Genomic DNA, 18,012 nt, shown 5'->3' on the forward strand with positions numbered 1-18,012 from the left:
TCCACTATTCTTTTTAAACTATTTTATGATGTGTAGGTTGTGGGAAGTACCTAGGCAAATGGCGGGGGGGAGGGCTGCATTGCACTGTTTGTATACAGACAATTCACTTTTCATCAAATTCAGATCATAAAGTATCTCCTCTTCTGAAAAAAGCACTCCTGGGGTCTCCTGAAGTATAAAGACAGGTGCTCCTAGGGCACGGGCACAGCAAACTCAAAATAACGATTTCATGCTGGGAGTGGTAGCAACAAGATAATCCATCTGCATCCACAAGGCGTGTACAAAATGAATCCGAAACAAAGAATGTCCTGGCACACCGGCTTAAGAAAAGTACAAAAAAGCTTTTATTGACACTTGGCCATATGCATAAAAATGTATCGACATGTTACAGCCTCTTCAGGCCTTTGTCACAAAAAATGGCACATCAATGGGATTGCTCCTCTTCTGTTCTACACTGCAGCTTTTGCCAAATTTCTCAACAAACTACAAATGTTAATAACTAACTCATTCATGTCCAACAACTAATTTTGTATGATGCCACAGAGCTTGTTCTGATTGGTTGAAGTATCTAGTTCATTTTTTTTGATTACCTATTTTTGTACTTTTATCCACATTCAAATTTCCATTGTTCTTTTAAAAATTTGTAGTCAGGCAACCACATTTAATATGACTTTATAAGTAATAAAAACTCACTAATTAGCCATATAGTCAAGACTTATTTGAAACTGTTCTTTGGACTTGTGCCCAGGCAAGCTCAGAGAACATGCAGAGCAAAGAACATTTGTTTCAGATACAGACATTAACCCCTTGTGCTAACCCCTTAAAAGTGCGCCCAAGGTTTTATTACACACTACTATAACCTAAGAATAGCTCAAACAGTTTGTATTGAGGTCCCTGTAGTAACTGAATAATAATCCTTGGTATGTAACAAGTCTGGGATTTTAAGGGGTTTATATTGAGTCACATGTTTTGTGATCAGCTGTGTTTTCTAAGGGTTAATATAATAATGGGACAATTTTAGAATCACAGAAAATGACTTACTAGAAATCCTAGCAAGATATTAAGACATTAAGTGAAAAGCAGGTACATGCAATTAGACATTTCCAACCCTTTTCTTATCCACTTGTCTGGAGGTGGGGCTTATCAGTCCTGCATATGTGTGTGAAGGAGGAGGGAGGAAAGGAAGAGTAAAGTGCAGCGATCTCTCTCACAACACTCCCCATAGCCCCCCTCCTTCCATCTCTCCTCCTCAACCATCCCTCTGCACCAGCACTTCAGCGCTAAGCCAGCTGGAGACTCAGTTTTGCGCACCAGTTCCATTCACCCTGAGAGAAACTGGTCTGGTCTTGCTGTAGACGGAAATGACTACGAACTGTTGTGGAAAGTGTTTTGTTTGTTGGGCACCAAGTAGCAGCAGCTTAATCCACTGAGCAGACGGGATCAAAAGGAGAAGGTAACATTCGGGTCCCAGCCCATAGAAGACGCTCTGAGCTTTGCTTGTGTAATCAAGCCTGGGATCACGTACCTGATGACTTGTCTCTGAGGGACTCCTTCAGAAAGTGCTGAAGAACTCATTCCTGGTTGTATCCAAGAAGAGGAATCTTGGGGTCCAATGAGAAGGTTGCTAACTTAGGAATTCCTCGTTAGAGATCTGTGGAAGAGACACAAGTGTGCTGCCATCAGCTTTCCCTCACTTTAGTGAATCACTGCAGAGGAATTTTCGTGGAATAAACAACTTTCCCAAGCCACATTGCCATCTCTCCGCATTACATTTCAGAGGACAGAGCAGACTGGTGAGAAATGACAAGCTGTAGAGCTTTAAAACTAATTTAAATTACTTTTTCTCTAATGGCTGCCAGACATTTAGCTCGATTTGAGTACTGGGCTGTCAAAATAGTTGCTCTTATCACTTCTTAACTTTCGGGAATCCCTATTTCTGACTTCTTAAAAGCAAAACATCTATTTTTTTATTAGTATTTTTCAGAGGAAGACGCTGTTGATGTAAATGCTTGCTTGACTTATTGCACAACTCCCTAACAGCAAGATGGGGATTTGGGGAGCTTTCTTACACATCCTAAGTCCCTGGACATCTGATGGTCCTCTGAAGCTAAAAGAATGCGGCACTTTCGGGGGCTAGTCTCGCTCCATAGACTGCTGGACGCAACCGTGAAAAGATAACAGGAAGCCAAACGTGCTCTCTTTCGCCTGTCCCCGAGTGAAAGGGCTGGAGTATCGATCAATGCCATTTTTACCCAGAGGTCAACTGAAAAGATAGACACGCTGACAAGTCTGGATAAGCCGGGCAAACGGTAAGGACACATCCGCTTTTGTCATGTAAGCTGCGGCTTAAGTGCCAATATGTCGCTCCAAGATGGGCATGTGCTGAAAATCATCAGATCATGGGTACAATGGGAATATTATTAGAAAGTCTAAAAATAAAGGTGAGAAAAAAAGGTTCTTTGCACTTTTAGGTTCCTAAAGAACCTTTCTTGGTTCTTTACACTCTCAGAAAAAAGGTATAAATCTGTCACTGGGGCAGTATCCCTCATCACTGGGGTGGTACCCTCAAGGGTATATCTCAGTACCTTTGGTCAGGGAAGATATTGGTACCATAATCCATTGAAATGGTACTGTCTAAGATGTTTTGATTCCATACACCCCGCCTCGTCTCCAGGCTTTTTATTTGAATGTTCTGTTCTGAAACATTAGATTATTAAAGCTGCAAATATAACACAACTGGACCTTAAAACCACTGCTGTACATTTGAAGGAACATTTACATTGTACCTTCATCTGTGAAAAATGTAATTGCTCAGAACCTTTATTTCTAACAGTGTACAATAGCTTTTTTGTAAATTAGATGTTTTTACAGTTTAAAGGAAGAGAAATTTAAACTTTAAAATGTTCTTCACAAATCTCTTGGCACTTTAGAGAATCAAAAGTGGTCCAAAGCATCATCTGTGGGCACCTTTTTTAAGAGTATATACTAAAAATGTGTACAGTTAGAACTGATGAGAGTTGTTGGATTTGCACCGTATTTCATAACAATGCATAACAATTACCATTTTTTTAATCTGATAAAAGGAAATGCATGTGAATTTCAGGAAAAAAAAGATCTTAATCTGTTCTTTGGAAGAACTTCCTTATGACCCTTTATCGCTAACCTTGTCATCATTTCATTTAAAATGTATATTCACAAATAAACATATTAATCAGGAATCAAACTTGCTCAATATGTCGGAATAAAACATTTAACTTTCAAAACCAAGATTTCATGATTGTGGATTTCAGCAACTGACATATGGGGAAGCAATCTTATCCTATGAATTCGATCACAAACATGAAGCCTAGTGTTGTAATTTGGTATATGATTCCTAAAGACTGAAATATGCCTGATAAAGCATTATAAATATCATGCTGGATATCCATCTGTTCTCAGTTCTGGAGCAGTGCTGTTCTGTAAGTGCTGTTATCTAAATAACAGTAGATAAAGGATATCAGCAGCGCTGCCGTGCTCTCTCACACAGTCTATTTCTGTTGAAGGCGAGAGGAACATGCGGTGTATAGGAAGCATAACTGAAGTCCACCCATGCGAAACCTGCTGGGAATAGTCAAGTCTCTGTTCAGGCAATTACAAAAAATGTGTTTTGAGCATTTTAACTGCTCCAGCAAGACTATTTACAAGTATATAAACTATATAGGAGAGATCATTTTTTTTGTATTGGTACATTTTTCTGTTATAATAATGTAATAATGTAATAATGTAATAATGTAATTTTCTGGTAACAACATAGTTATGTAACATTACATACACTTTTCCCCATTCAAATGTATTGATTAGGTGTGGCATAAGAAAATATTATGTGACTATGCAGCAACTTGAGGAAATTATGATTTCTGGTACTCTGGTAATACGATTATGCCACAAGTTGCACAATAAAGGCAACTGTTGTGTTGAACATTATAACTGCCCCAGCAAGATTATTAACAAGTATATATACTATCTACATAAATAGGAGAATTAATGATTATTTATATGGTTATTGATGGATTTTGGCATTAATGGACATGTTTCTGTTGTGAAAATGTAATAATATGGTAACAACATAGTTATGTAACATTAGATACATTTTGCTCCATCAAAATGTATTGATTTGGTGCAATGTAAGAAGATATGATGTGATTATGCAGTAACTTGAGGAAATTATTGTTACTGCTACTCTAATATAGGATTAAAATACAAATTGCACAATAAAGGCAACTAAAATAAAGCACAATAAAAAGAAAAATTCAGAAAACAGTGTAAAATCAGCATGAATAGAAGTGGACAGTGCCTCACTTTATTATTATTTACATTTATAACAAACAGAATTCCTTATAATGGATGTTTAAGGACAGAGCCCTGGCCTTAAAGAACTTTAAGTGAGTGCTGGAACATTCAGCGCGGATATCCCATTAGAAAAGAGCAGCTTAAGGCCTCCTCCGCTCTTTCAGGAGGGAAGAGTTATGGTGCTATTCAGTTAAGGAGAATGAATAAAGGCTACACAGGCACTATGGCCAAGTTCTGAGCGGTTCCTCCTGGCAGAACAAAGACTTTTGATGGAGGCATTGGGAGCTGAGACCGAGTTCACTTTCTCTCCTTTGAAACCTCCCCACCTCACCGATGTCAGCATGATGAACATCTGCAGCAAGATATACATCTGCTCACCAAAAGAATATGCTCTATTGGTGCATCAACAAAAGGTTTTTAAAACAACTGGGCTGCATATGCTGCCAACTGTAAGGTTAATTACTAAAATACAATATGAGTCATAGCATGTAAGATAAAACAACATAATGTGCTGTCTAGTAGTAGCAACGTGTACTTGTTAAGACATTCTCGTGCAACTATTTATGAGGTTAGATTGTGATTGGCACTCTATAATGCTCTTATAAACAGTTAAAACCTCAACACAGTGGTCAGACACGCTATTTGGAACACTGGATCTCTTAAAAATAAAGGTGTGAGTGATTCCTTAGAAGGAAAACTTTTGGTTCCTTTAAAAATCAGAATGATTTTTTAAACGTTTCTGCGTAATTCAACTGTTGAGATGTAAACAAAGTCACTTATGAGAAATGTATTAACTTGGATTTCTCTACAGTGGTGGTTAGAGTTCACAATTCAAACATATTCATCACATATATATATATATATATATATATATATATATATATATAAGCAAATTTTTTAACAGTTTACATCAGCAGTGAGTTTGTCATAATGTACATTAGAATAAAGTCATATTCATAATTCAAATAATCATAAAAACAATAAAAAGTAACAAGAAATTATTGGGTCCATATTTTTCCTTGACACCTTCACAGCCACCACAGAGACTTGTTAATATCATCAATTACATCATGAGTACAATTTACTGAAGCACTGATTGGTCAAACCAGGAGGTGCTTTTTAACTACATATAATACTGGGCTTCCTTGAGGAGAGGTTTGAATGGTTAAACACACTAACATCCAGAAAATCACTATCTAATTATTTATACACACACACACACACACACACACACACACACACACACACACACACTCATATATATATATATATATATATATATATATATTTTTTTTTTTTTTTTTTTTTTTTTTTTAAATGTGTCTTGGGTACCTAAGACTTTTTCACAGTACTGTATATATATATATATATATATATATATATATATATATATATATACATTACCAAAAATTGCCATTATTTTTTGCACTTTGCATGTACCTTTCCACCATAAGTTGGTTTAAAAATAAACAATATGTTGTAGCCCAAAATTTTCAACCAATATCTCAGGCATCAGACATTTTATTTATAACCATTTTATGTAACAGCTTTATGTGTTGGAGCTTTCAGAGGCATTAGAGGTAACTTTCGGTCGTCTGGCTCCTATCACCACTGCTGTGAACAATTCTGTCTTGATCAGTTTCTCTTGACGAGCGCGTTTCACAACAAACCTCTCTGAATTATTGTGCTTACATCTTAACAATTAAATTTCGTAGAACATTTTTTAAAGTGGTGGAATTCCCCTTTAAAGTTTAAACACCTGCACATAAACTAAAGGTTCTATACCAATTCATTTTCCCCCTACAAGGTCTCCAAGCCAAGAACATTTAAAAACCTTTATTTTTACATGTATTTTGCCCCATGTTGTTATCAGAGCACTTAAAATTACAAACTATCCCTTTAGTACATCATTCAAGTTAACAGTAAAAAATATAGCACTTAACACGTCATTCGCGTGGAGTTGAATACATCAAATAAAGGCATATGGCGCACAGCATGCCATCTATGTGTGGCCCATAAAAATTTAATATATTTGCAGTATGTGATGAAGACACTTCCCATTTAACCTGAATGTGCAGAAGCAGATGCCCTGACAAAAAGCTAGACATAAACATATAATATAGTAATTGGAAAGGCACAAAAAAATAAACAAAGTTCTGAACAGAACCATTCATCATATGGCCCATAAACACTGGGAGTGGCGCCTTTCATTTGGAAGACATCTGTGTTTTTTCAGCCAGTTCTATACAGTCGTCGGTTAGTAATAGACACAGAACAGCATGATGAACAGCTGCCTGCTGGAACACAGCGCCAGCGCTGGCTAAGATACACTGATTACACACCTAGAAAAGATGGTTCTTCAAGGGTTCTTTAGAAAAGGGAATGGTTCTATTTAGTTCTATATGGAACTATTTTGTGCTTAAATGGTTCTCTACATGGTGAAATGGTTCTTCAGATTGATGGAGAAATTGTTATATTGGGTTTTTTGAAAATGGTTCCATATAGCACCAAAAAGGGTTCTGTTATTGTTACAATGTCAAGCTTGTAACAGTAGAGGAGCCCTTTCTGGTGCTATATGGAACCCTCATATACACTCTTAAAAAAATATGTTAGTTCAAGGGTCCTTGATTAAAGAAAATGGTACTATACAGCACCATGAACATTCAAAGAACCCTTCAAAGGATTAAAGGGTTCTTTGCATAGTGAAAATGTTCAGATTGATGGAGAACATGCTGTAGATGGTTCTGTATAGAATCTTTCTAAAAATGGTTTTATATGGCACCAAAAATGGTTCTTTTTTCATTACATGCTTGACCCTTGAACCCTTTTGGTGCCATATAGAACCATTTTCGGTTCTATGTTGAACCATCTATAGCACTGTTCAATCTGAAAAACCATTTCATGGTGCAAAGAACCCTTAAATCATGCAAAGGGTTCTTTGAGTGTGTACAACACATTCTTCATGAATCTGGAGAACAACTTCCCCAAGCAAAGAACTCTTTAAGCATGCAAAAGGTTCTATATGGAACCACTGTCATTACTAAAGAACCCTTGAAGGACCATCTTTTTTAAGAGTGCAACAACAGAAAAACTCTTTTTGTGCTATAAAGAACCCTCTAATAATGCAAAGGGTTCTTTAGTGTTCATAGTTTTAAACCATTTTCTTTAATAAAGAACACTCGAAGAACTGTCCTTTTTAAGAGTGTATATGAGGGTTCTATATAGCACCAAAAATTGTTCTTCCATTGTTACAAACTTGACATTGTAACAATAGTATGACCCTTTTTGGTGCTATAGAGAACCATTTTCAAATAGCCATTTTCCATCAATCTGGGGAACCATTTCACCATGCAAAGAATACTTTAAGCATGAAACAGTTCTATATAGAACTCATGGTTCTAAATAGAACCATTCCCTTTACTAAAGAACCCTTGAAGAACCGTCTTTTTTAAGTGTATAGGCTTTGTATAAAAGGGTCTTTTGGAGTGTCTCAATATGGATAACATTAGTTTCAGCTTGCAGAGAAATTAGCACAGAGGCTGACCGAAAGCTGCAGGAATTCTCATAAGTGTTACCTTGAGACCATAATTCCTTCCCCATTCTTGCCAAAACTGTTTGTAGAGAAATTATTATCTATTCCCACATGAGCATTTAATAGAATAACTCAGTAGTTGATCAGCCAAGACATGTTTTGCACTGGAGCTACGTGGCTAATATAGCTAACAAGCAATGGAAGCAATTAGCACTGAGGGAACTGCATTCACTTACCTCAAACCACACCAAGTTATCGAGTTAGGAGATCTTAAATAGACTTGCTTATGCAGTTATGTTATGATTTCTGACAAGGTATGACAGTGTTATCTCTAAAAATGGGCAAAAGTATGAACCAAACTCTGGTTTCAAGATGGCTGCTGCTACCAATTTTAGCTATTCCACACACTTTTGTCCATTTTTATAGGTAGCAACATGTCCTACAGTGCCAGAAACCACATAAGCAAGTCTATTTGAGATTACTTAACACGTCAATGCGGTTTGAGGCAAGCCATGCACTTTTGCACTTTCTTCAATGCTAATTGCTTTCATGGCTTGTTAGCTACATTAGCCTTGTAATTTCAGTGTAAAACTAATGAAGCAAACCTCAGACAGCAAACATGTCTGGACTAATCTACAGTTTGGGGGAAAGGAAACTGTCATCAAAATAATTTACTACATCATCAAACTATTTCATTAAGAGAACTTTTTTGAGCTTTGAAAGAAGTTTCTTCTCCAGCAGTGCCTATTGCTCAATAGTGGAGATGAGAACTGAAGATTATGAGTCTTGAGGAAGCTTTAGAAGAGTAAGCAGGATATTATTCACCTTTTACACTGATTACTTCGTATGGGGCGGACCCTGATAGCTGGCTGTCAAATGAAAGGATTATGCTGTCACTCAAGCTAAGCATTTCAACATGTTAGCCTGAGCACAGGATCTCTGAAAATGCACTGTGATGGTTTGACCCGTGGTGACGTTTATTATTCACGATTGAAGGTGAGGTAGTATCAGAGGAACGTTTTGAGTGTAATCATTTGTCTGTGAGTAATAAGACATCATCAAAGTTAAAAGCTTGACAAGCTCTGGGATAGCATAACTGCTCACGAATACTGACAGAACAATGAGATGTAGGCCTACTTCATTTTTTCTGGATATAGTGGCATGCATGAGATCATTGCTGGTCTTTATTGAGGAAAAGAGATAAGAATACACAGCATATTTAGAATTTGTTGATATTCCACCCATTTTAAAAATTTTTTTGCATAATTCATCAGTTGTTGAGATCTAAACAAAGTGAATAGAGCAAGCAAAGAGCTGCTTGATGTAAATTAGTTAACTGTAGTGAAGCTTACTGACACATTTCTTTACAGTAGGGGTGAAAGGAGCCAGGGGTTGCCATATCTATAACACAAATATAGCCATTTTATATACTACTCAACATGAACAGTAAACCTAGATGTGTTTTTTAAAGTAATGTAATGGTAAATGTGGTAATAATAATGGTAAAATATTTGTAAATCTTTAATATACATTTTCTTCAGGGACTATGTTGCCTAACATAGTCCTTCCCTGGGGCAGTTGTGGGCTGGATGTTAAGGATCCACCCTCGTGACTGGAAGGTCGCCGGTTCGATCCCCCGAGCCGACAGCACATGACTGAGGTGTCCTTGAGCAAGACACCTAACCCCCAACTGCTCCCCGGGCGCTGCGGATTGGGCTGCCCACCGCTCCGGGCAAGTGTGCTCACTGCCCCCTTGTGTGTATGTGGTGTTTCACTTCATGGATGGGTTAAATGTGGAGGTGAAATTTCCCCATTGTGGGACTAATAAGGGTCACTTAATCTTAATCTTAACAACATCCGGTACCCATACACCATGAATTAATTAAAACCATAGGCATTTAAGGCCAAATCCTTCTCTCAAAACTATTACACATTGTTTATGTTGTGGTAGCTTCTAAAGGCATTAAATGCTTCAGATGTCTGGTTCCTATCAGCACCTATGTGAACAGTTATGTTTAGTTAAGTTTCTCTACAACCACTTTGAATAATTTTGTTTATATATTGACATATATGATACATGATATATTAAGCCCTTAAATAGCCAGGACCCATTGGCAGGTCCAGCTTTGGGCTCAGCCAGTTTGCATTAAAGTCCTTGTGGTTCCTGAATCAGCCTTAGTATGTAATAAGCGTGGGATTTTAAGGAGTTAACCATATTTTATGCAAGTTTTTTAAATTGGTGGAATTCCAATGGTAAACCTGCACCATGTTTGCTCATTGTGGGTTGTGTGGTGTTTGTATATAATACAGTCATATACAAACATTTGGGCACTACGGTCAAATAATTGATTTTGTAAGTGAAAGTAAGTGAACACATCCTCTATAGAGAACAAATTCTGTACATTTTAATAGACAGTTAGTGTTTATTTGCTGAATTTAACATATTTTAAAATAAAACATTCAATGTGGTGTGCTGAAGTTATGGCACTGTTCTTTTGTGAATCAGGGGGCAGTATGTAACTGCATTGTAGTCAATCTAGACATCAAAATCAAATGCTACTGCTTTGTACCTCAAAATTGGAGTTTTTCAGAAGATGCAAAACTTGCTTAACTTTTGATTTTATTTATTATTAGAAGTCTTATTTCTATTAGCCCATTCATCATGAAAATTTCACACAATATAAAGGATAGCTAGCATTTTCAAATGATGAAAAAAAGAAAATCCACCAATAATAAAAATCTGTGGTTTTCTGAGTCTATATATATTACATATATGTACTATATATTATATATAGTACACCTCATGATATGTTTCTTTTTGACATATGTTTATATTTAAATAACAATTTTAGATCTTCAGTTTAAACAATATGTATATGAAAATATTATGTAACAGAGCAAAAAACATTGCAAATTGACTTTGCAATATTTTATTAAAAAAAACATAACTGAGATAGAGTGGCATGGACAAGTGGGCAGTAGTTTTAAATCTCCTTCTCTTGTAGATGATCTTCCAGACAGTGGAATGACTGATCTTCTTAAACCTGTTCCAGACTCACAGGCATCTACAGCCTTCTTTCTGAAGGCCTCAGAGAGCTTTACTGATCTGGGCATGATGATACCATACACTCCAAGAACAAAGCGCAAACCAGATATCTGATCAAATAAGTTCCTTCAAGATTTTCTCTAATGGTGTCCTAATCATTAGCTCCTGAGCTATATAATAATAATAACTATATATATAGTTATTAAAACTGTGCTGGACCGGTTGCACCATTTGACATATCTGGTTGCGCCACCTGACTTTTCAGACAAATTTCAACTTAAGCAGGTATCTACTTAGGATGTCCATAGAAATGTTGGCTTGTCTTGAAATTGAGTTTATACTTGCATTTTTTTTACATTATTATAATAATTACTGATTTTCATGGCTTGCCTGGGGATAGGCAACACACCTGGGGATCACCTGACATGATAAACTGAACCATTCTAACCATGGCTCAAAAATCACACTTGTGAAAGGGTTACTGAGCTTGGCATTGCACCATGAAAGTCACTTGTGGTCTTCTTTATGATGTAATATGCTTGCAAGTTTTCAGTAAAAGCATGTAAAAATAAAAGTCCTTTGTTTTTCATTGAGCTGCCTGACATTTAAGAAAGAGGATGCGAGCCTTACTTTGCAACATGGTTTTCAGACATAAAATCATGCCAAACTATTTTATTTAGAATTTTATATAATTAAGTGACCTTTTTGATACTTCACTTAATCAATATACATAGTCAGATGGTTGCACCACCTGACATTTTTGATTTTGGAGGCAGAAAGTTACTAAAATGAATTTCATATGGATGCAGTGAAAATTGTTCCACATAAAAGGGGTATTGTTAAAAATTTGAATCACTTCTAGTGGCCTCTGCCTCATAACCTTGCTGTGAGAATTTTCCAGAAACTGACAGTCTATGTGACTGACGCAGTAAATTGGATGGTCTTAACCCTAATCCCCCAAAGCTTACAACAGCATATATCCTTTTATGTTGCACCTGAATGAACATATACACTTGTATTAACATAGTAAGGACTGTAATGGAATGTAATGAGGGAAACTATTGACTTCTTACTCACTAAATTAGTGGGAGGACAGTTTCATGGTATGAACGATAGGATTTGACAAATGCCACTGTAGTGCAGTCAGACGGATAACATGCAGCAAATTTCCACTTGTGTCGCCAGGATGAGAAATGTGCATGAGGACAGGCTCTAAGGCGCCAGTATGCCCATTTTATTATTGTTAAGAAGCCACTTGACTTGACAATTTAATTTATTTTTGGTCTTGTTTTGAATGTTCCAGAAATACGAATGAAGTTCTTCAAGATTCTGTTGGGGAACGGGAAACACACATATGGATAGGATGGCAGCTGGGCAGTTTTCGAAAGCCTCCTGTGAACAATTGCATTGTTTCCTAATAAGGGGACAAGGCACTTAATGGAACAATTTATGTCGAGAATATCCTGCCTAGCCTTTTCACAGTGTCAAGTTCATAAGCCACTGAAACAAAGGCGTTACACTGAAAATGAAGAGGCAGACCTATTAGTCAGGCAATGTTTATACAAGACTGAATGTCAGTCAGTCACAATCCAATAGCTACACAAACACAGACGCCACTGTAACAGAGCATTCCCATAGCGTAGGTATGAAATGCTTCTTTTCAATGGTAGTAATAGGTAGAGATTAGCTATGAATTTTAAGGGATAAAAATGTTTTCCAACTTTTTACAATCAAATATATGATGCCAGTCATCATAGCAAAGTCAGTACATTTGAAAATATTATTTCTGGCCCATACACAGAAAAGGTCTCACATATATTTTAATGATTCAAACTGTCCTGCAAATCTGTCCAGCTTTAAATAGATCATATTCTCCATCACATATAATCTATATGAAAACATACCGTCGTACCCTGTATGTACTGACCACAGTACTGAGGAATGTCATGTTGAAAAGTGGTTTACTGGTTTCCTTGATTAGAAACCGCTGCCAGCGGCTGACCATTATGTGTTTGAAATGGGTGCTTTACCCATGTTCACACAAACACGTGTAATTAATGAGAAATATACAGTTCTGTGCAGAAGTCAATTGTTTAATATTCTGTCAAAATGACTTTTTAAATACAAGTTATTTAAAAGACCATTTAGGTTCAAGACCACTGAAACTGTCTCCATCAGATAAACAGCACTTAAAGCTTTCATCTCTGAGAGCGAGGAGAAAATCAAGCTCTGCTGTTGAATCAGATCTGAAAACTCCACAGCTGTTTCGGTCCATCTTCCACTGTGAGAAGATAACTCAACACTATGAGTCTGAAAGGATGTGTGACTGCCAAGAAGACCTCACTGAGAAATGAAAATTGACAATAAAGATGAAAATGTGTGGTCCCATGTTATTTGGGTCACCCCCAATACTTTATCTATAGATCTAGAAAAAAATGAAGGTGAACTGACCAGATATTTAATGAATCAAATGTGAGTTACATGCAAGATAAGCATCTACAGCGAACTATCCAAATATCCAAATCTCAGAATGATATGCTGACCACCTCAGAGTCCAGACCTCAACATCACTGAATGTGTTTGAGATTACTTGGATCGTGAGAAGCAGAAAATGTAACCGACTTCCAAGACTGAACTTTGGAGGTGTGGAACAATATTACATTTTTTGAAAACCAGAGATCAAGTCTGCAAAGATATGTTAAATATATGAAGTGTATTGGATTCAGTAACATGTGACTCTGCCACTACCCTGTTATGGTGCCCCAGCAGAATTAGACTTTTAGGTAAAAAAAAATCTCCTTTGCAGTAAAATAAAGCTCTGCTGATCATTCGAACACAGTCTTAATAATAAACAGACTTAAATGCTAGAGTTGTATTATGTACAACTGCTAATTCAACCTTAGGTTAGCGTGCAGACTGCTGGTCACCATAACAATGCAGATACCCTCGCCTAGCTAGTAGCTAATGTAAAGGCAAAGAGAGATTTAAGATGAACATCGATAATTTAGAGGTGAATGGATTGCGTTTATAAGCACTAAGCTGGTTTCCTGATAGGTTTAATCTGCAATGAGAAACTTTCAAACACTAAAAAGCAGCAAAGCTAAAGTCTCAAAGCTTCTCATTCGCCATCTTTTTTTTTTTAATTCTCCTGTTTCACCTTAAATGGCGCAGCAGTTACATTCTGGCAGGCAGCATTTAAGGTGTTATGGTAAAATTCTAACAGGAAGTTGGCAAATGAGAAGCTGACTTCAACCTCATACACCATTGAGAGATATCTTCAAGAAACTGTTCCACTTTTGAGGAAAAAGTATCCTGCTGGAGATGTGAGAAAAGCTGAGCTAAAGCTTAACGCAGAGTAAAGTCTGAATTTTCATTTATATTACATTTTTAGTACATTAGTACATACTGAGACATATTTGCAGCCAAGATCGTAAAACAGACATAAAATGTTGTGGCTCCCAAGGTGGCTTGGCTTTTATTGAATGGATAAAATTACCGACCCCTGAGCTAGAAGATCTCTTTTTCACAATGCTAACTCACTTTGGTTATTTGCTGCATTCTTTGGGAGATGTCCTCATGTAAGAACTGGACTGATACTTGAAAAGATTTTGAAGAGTTTGAAATTCTCTATCTGTCATCATCAGTCATTCATGCTGGAACAGCATCTGAAAAAAGTTTTATTATTGCACAATGTATGACGGTGGAAAAATTTAGAGAGGGTTTGTCAGCTCGACAATGATAAATGTCACCATAAGGGGAGATAAATATCCACCCCTAATGTGAACTAAAATGTAGATGAGTTACAATTTTAATGAGCATTAGGAAGGCATAATATAAGCATGGGGGGTTTTTGATGTCCTACTGCAGTTGCTTTATGAGCATGGGAATAAGGCTCACCTGGAACAGGACCTTTTCCTATTCAAATATGACTCTGACCCTGGTTCAGGACACTCATCCCACAGATGCCTCCTAATGACTAATTCACTTCACAGCACATGAGTGCTTCTCAGCTGTGACACTTCCTTCAAGGCATCAGGGGCACTAAGCTCCAAAGTGCACCTCCTAAAACTTTGAAAGAAACTTTTACAATTCTCCAAGGTTACATTTGAGGCAGCAACAGAGATAAAAAAGTTCCAGAGCTGTTTTAAATTAATAAAAGAAAACCCCTGCAGTATTTCAGATGTTCAAGTTCAACAGATGACAGGTTGTGTAAAACCTTCACAGAATTTCAAAAAGCACAATGATCTCGGCAGCTGTTTTAACAGTCTTCATACAGCTACTACTATAAGTCTGCGCAGGCATGAAACCGAAGCGTGAACCCAACTGGAGACACGACTCAACTAGGCCTGATTGGTACTGCTAAATTTGAGACCTGAAGCCGACCCAAACTCGATTGGATTGGCTTCATCTATAGTCAAAGTGTTGCTGATTCGATGACATGTTGTTCCTCCTGCTATCACAGTTTGAAATACTATTGCAAGCTCTGCACTGCACATGACCAGCATGCTTTTTATCTGATGTAATGATGTTTCCATAATGAAGATGTCGCTGACTCATTTGGAATTTTAAACAGTTCCTTTAGTGAACTTTCTGTGGCAAAAAGCAAAGAAAAGTGAGACTGTTTAGCGAGGCTTGGTTGTATAGCACAGCACACAAATCTGAACTCAGAACTGTCCACACCTTGGCGTCCATTTCCCATCACACAACAGAACTGTGAAAGTAGTAAGAGTTCATTTTAGCTTGTGTGGTTACACGATTCCACACGAATCTAGCAATAAACACAAACAACAGTAACAGCAAGTGAGGAGCTTCAAGTTCTGATTTAGCTTTTACTCTGCATTTGGTTTTATGTGACAGCAATTCTGGCTAGCTAGTTTGACTAATCAATGGCTTGTGACAGGTATTCAGGCTTGGTACGGCTCATTTGGCAGAGGAAATGGCAAAGTGCGTGATCACAAATTTGTAACCATGACTCCATCGCCATTCATATTTACTATACATTTACTATACACACATATTTACTAAACATACATATTTAATACCTCATATAACTTATTATCTTCCTTCTGAAATTGTAACTTTTAAATAATAAAGTAACAAAATATAGCATAATTCTTAAGAAAGTTTTTAAAAACAGATGTATTTATTAAATTTTTGTAACATTTTTGTAAATGCTGTTTTCAGAAAACTGTCACTTTTTACATTTTTAGAAGAATACTTAGCCACTAAAGTAAAAAATATATACACCATCTTTAAAAGAAACACCATTAGTGCTTGTTTATTATCTATTTTAAAAACACAGTGTGTAAAAAACGATTTTTTTATTTTACAGACACTGATGCCTGAGTAGACTGATAAACCAATGATCACTTGTTAATCTCAGTGTTACTGAGCTCTACTAAAGCCTGAGTAGACTGATAAATCAATGTGATGATCAGTTATTAATCTCAGTGCTATTGAGCTCTGCTAAAGCCTGATTAGACTGATAAATCAATGTGATGATCAGTTATTAATCTCAGTGTTACTGAGCTCTGCTAAAGCCTGAGTAGACTGATAAATCAATGTGATGATCAGTTATTAATCTCAGTGCTATTGAGCTCTACTAAAGCCTGAGTAGACTGATAAATCAATGTGATGATCAGTTATTAATCTCAGTGTTACTGAGCTCTGCTAAAGCCTGAGTAGACTGATAAATCAATGTGATGATCAGTTATTAATCTCGGTGTTACTGAGCTCTGCTAAAGCCTGAGTAGACTGATAAATCAATGTGATGATCAGTTATTAATCTCAGTGTTACTGAGCTCTACAAAAGCCTGCGTAGACTGATACACCAATGATCACTTATTAATCCCAGTGTTACTGACCTCTGCTAAAACCTGAGTAGACTGATGAATTAATGTGATGATCAGTTATTAATCTCAGTGTTACTGAGCTCTGCTAAAGCCTGAGTAGACTGTTAAATCAGTTTGATTATTAATCTCACTGTTTCTGAGGTTTTTTGAGTGATGATGAAACTGAACTCTTCAATAGTGAACATCTTGACTAGTGATAAGCTTAGCATCAGTACTGTTGGACTTGTGCATGCATTTAATCACATATGCCATTCATTGAAAACCACAGCGACCCACTTCAGTGTCACATTTGCTAGATTTTGTTATTGGGATATGGAGAATTGTTTGTCTAGATCATGAGACAGCTGACAAATTGTGGGAGCAGCAGTGGACCAAAGCAGATGATATGAGCCAAATAATACTAGGAATTTTGCAGCTCCTTTTTAAGCAGAAACTGAGAGAGAAACCATGTGAATTAAATAAATATTACATCAAACAAATAATACAGTTTTTACCATCAGCCTTATCAATATGTATTCTAAATGTATTAAAAATATGTTATTTTTAATGCCTTATAATGTAATACCTTACTGAATACAATTAGGACAGTATATTCGGTACTCAGCCATCACTACTTTTTTAAAGTATGTTTTTTTGGAACTCAGCCCACCACAAACATTGCACTTTGGCCTCCAAGACAAGACCTTTGGACACCCCTGACATAAAGTATACAATACTATATAGAGATATATAGAGGGAGGGAGAGAGATAGGTGTAGTTCTACCAATAAAAACAAGTTACTACATAAAAAAACTACCTATTCAAAAACAAATCGAGCCCAGTGTAGTACATAAGCAATTTATTACAAACTCAGCAGAAACCAGATATTTTGTCAGCTCCCATCTGACTCGATCTAGTAGCAAACCTCTAAAAGCTACAAAGCATTAACATCTAAAAAGATTTATTCTTCTTAAGCATAGCTAAGAAACTCATATCTTGGTCATCTCCCTGATCTTCGTTTTCCACTTTCCATGTTCGTCTGGTCAGCAACCAAATCCTAATTGAAGCCAGTATGTTCTCAGTCTGGCAAAGCAGTCTGAGAGACTCTATGTCTGGAGAAGCTCTTATCCACTGCCGGATTACTCTTTCCTTGTCTGCAGAACTGTTTTGCATTCTGTTGCTCTCTTGATTTGGACAAATGAAGAGATAGAGAGAGCAATTATGTGATAGGCATGCATTAAAGTCTACATAAAACATCAATACTGCAGTACTGA

General features: G+C 36.7%; 1 protein-coding gene across 1 annotated transcript in view; it reads left to right on the plus strand.

The window, feature by feature from the left end:
• The first annotated feature begins 1,290 nt into the window (after positions 1 to 1,290).
• nrtn (neurturin) overlaps positions 1,291 to 18,012 on the plus strand; it is a 28,151-nt gene continuing 11,429 nt past the window's right edge. The window contains exon 1 of the mRNA XM_017714250.2: positions 1,291 to 2,309. The gene's annotated coding sequence lies outside the window, so the exon portion shown is untranslated. The remainder of the gene's footprint in view (positions 2,310 to 18,012) is intronic.

The sequence above is a fragment of the Pygocentrus nattereri genome, chromosome 15 (genome assembly GCF_015220715.1).
Source record: "Pygocentrus nattereri isolate fPygNat1 chromosome 15, fPygNat1.pri, whole genome shotgun sequence".
Lineage (NCBI taxonomy): Eukaryota > Metazoa > Chordata > Actinopteri > Characiformes > Serrasalmidae > Pygocentrus > Pygocentrus nattereri.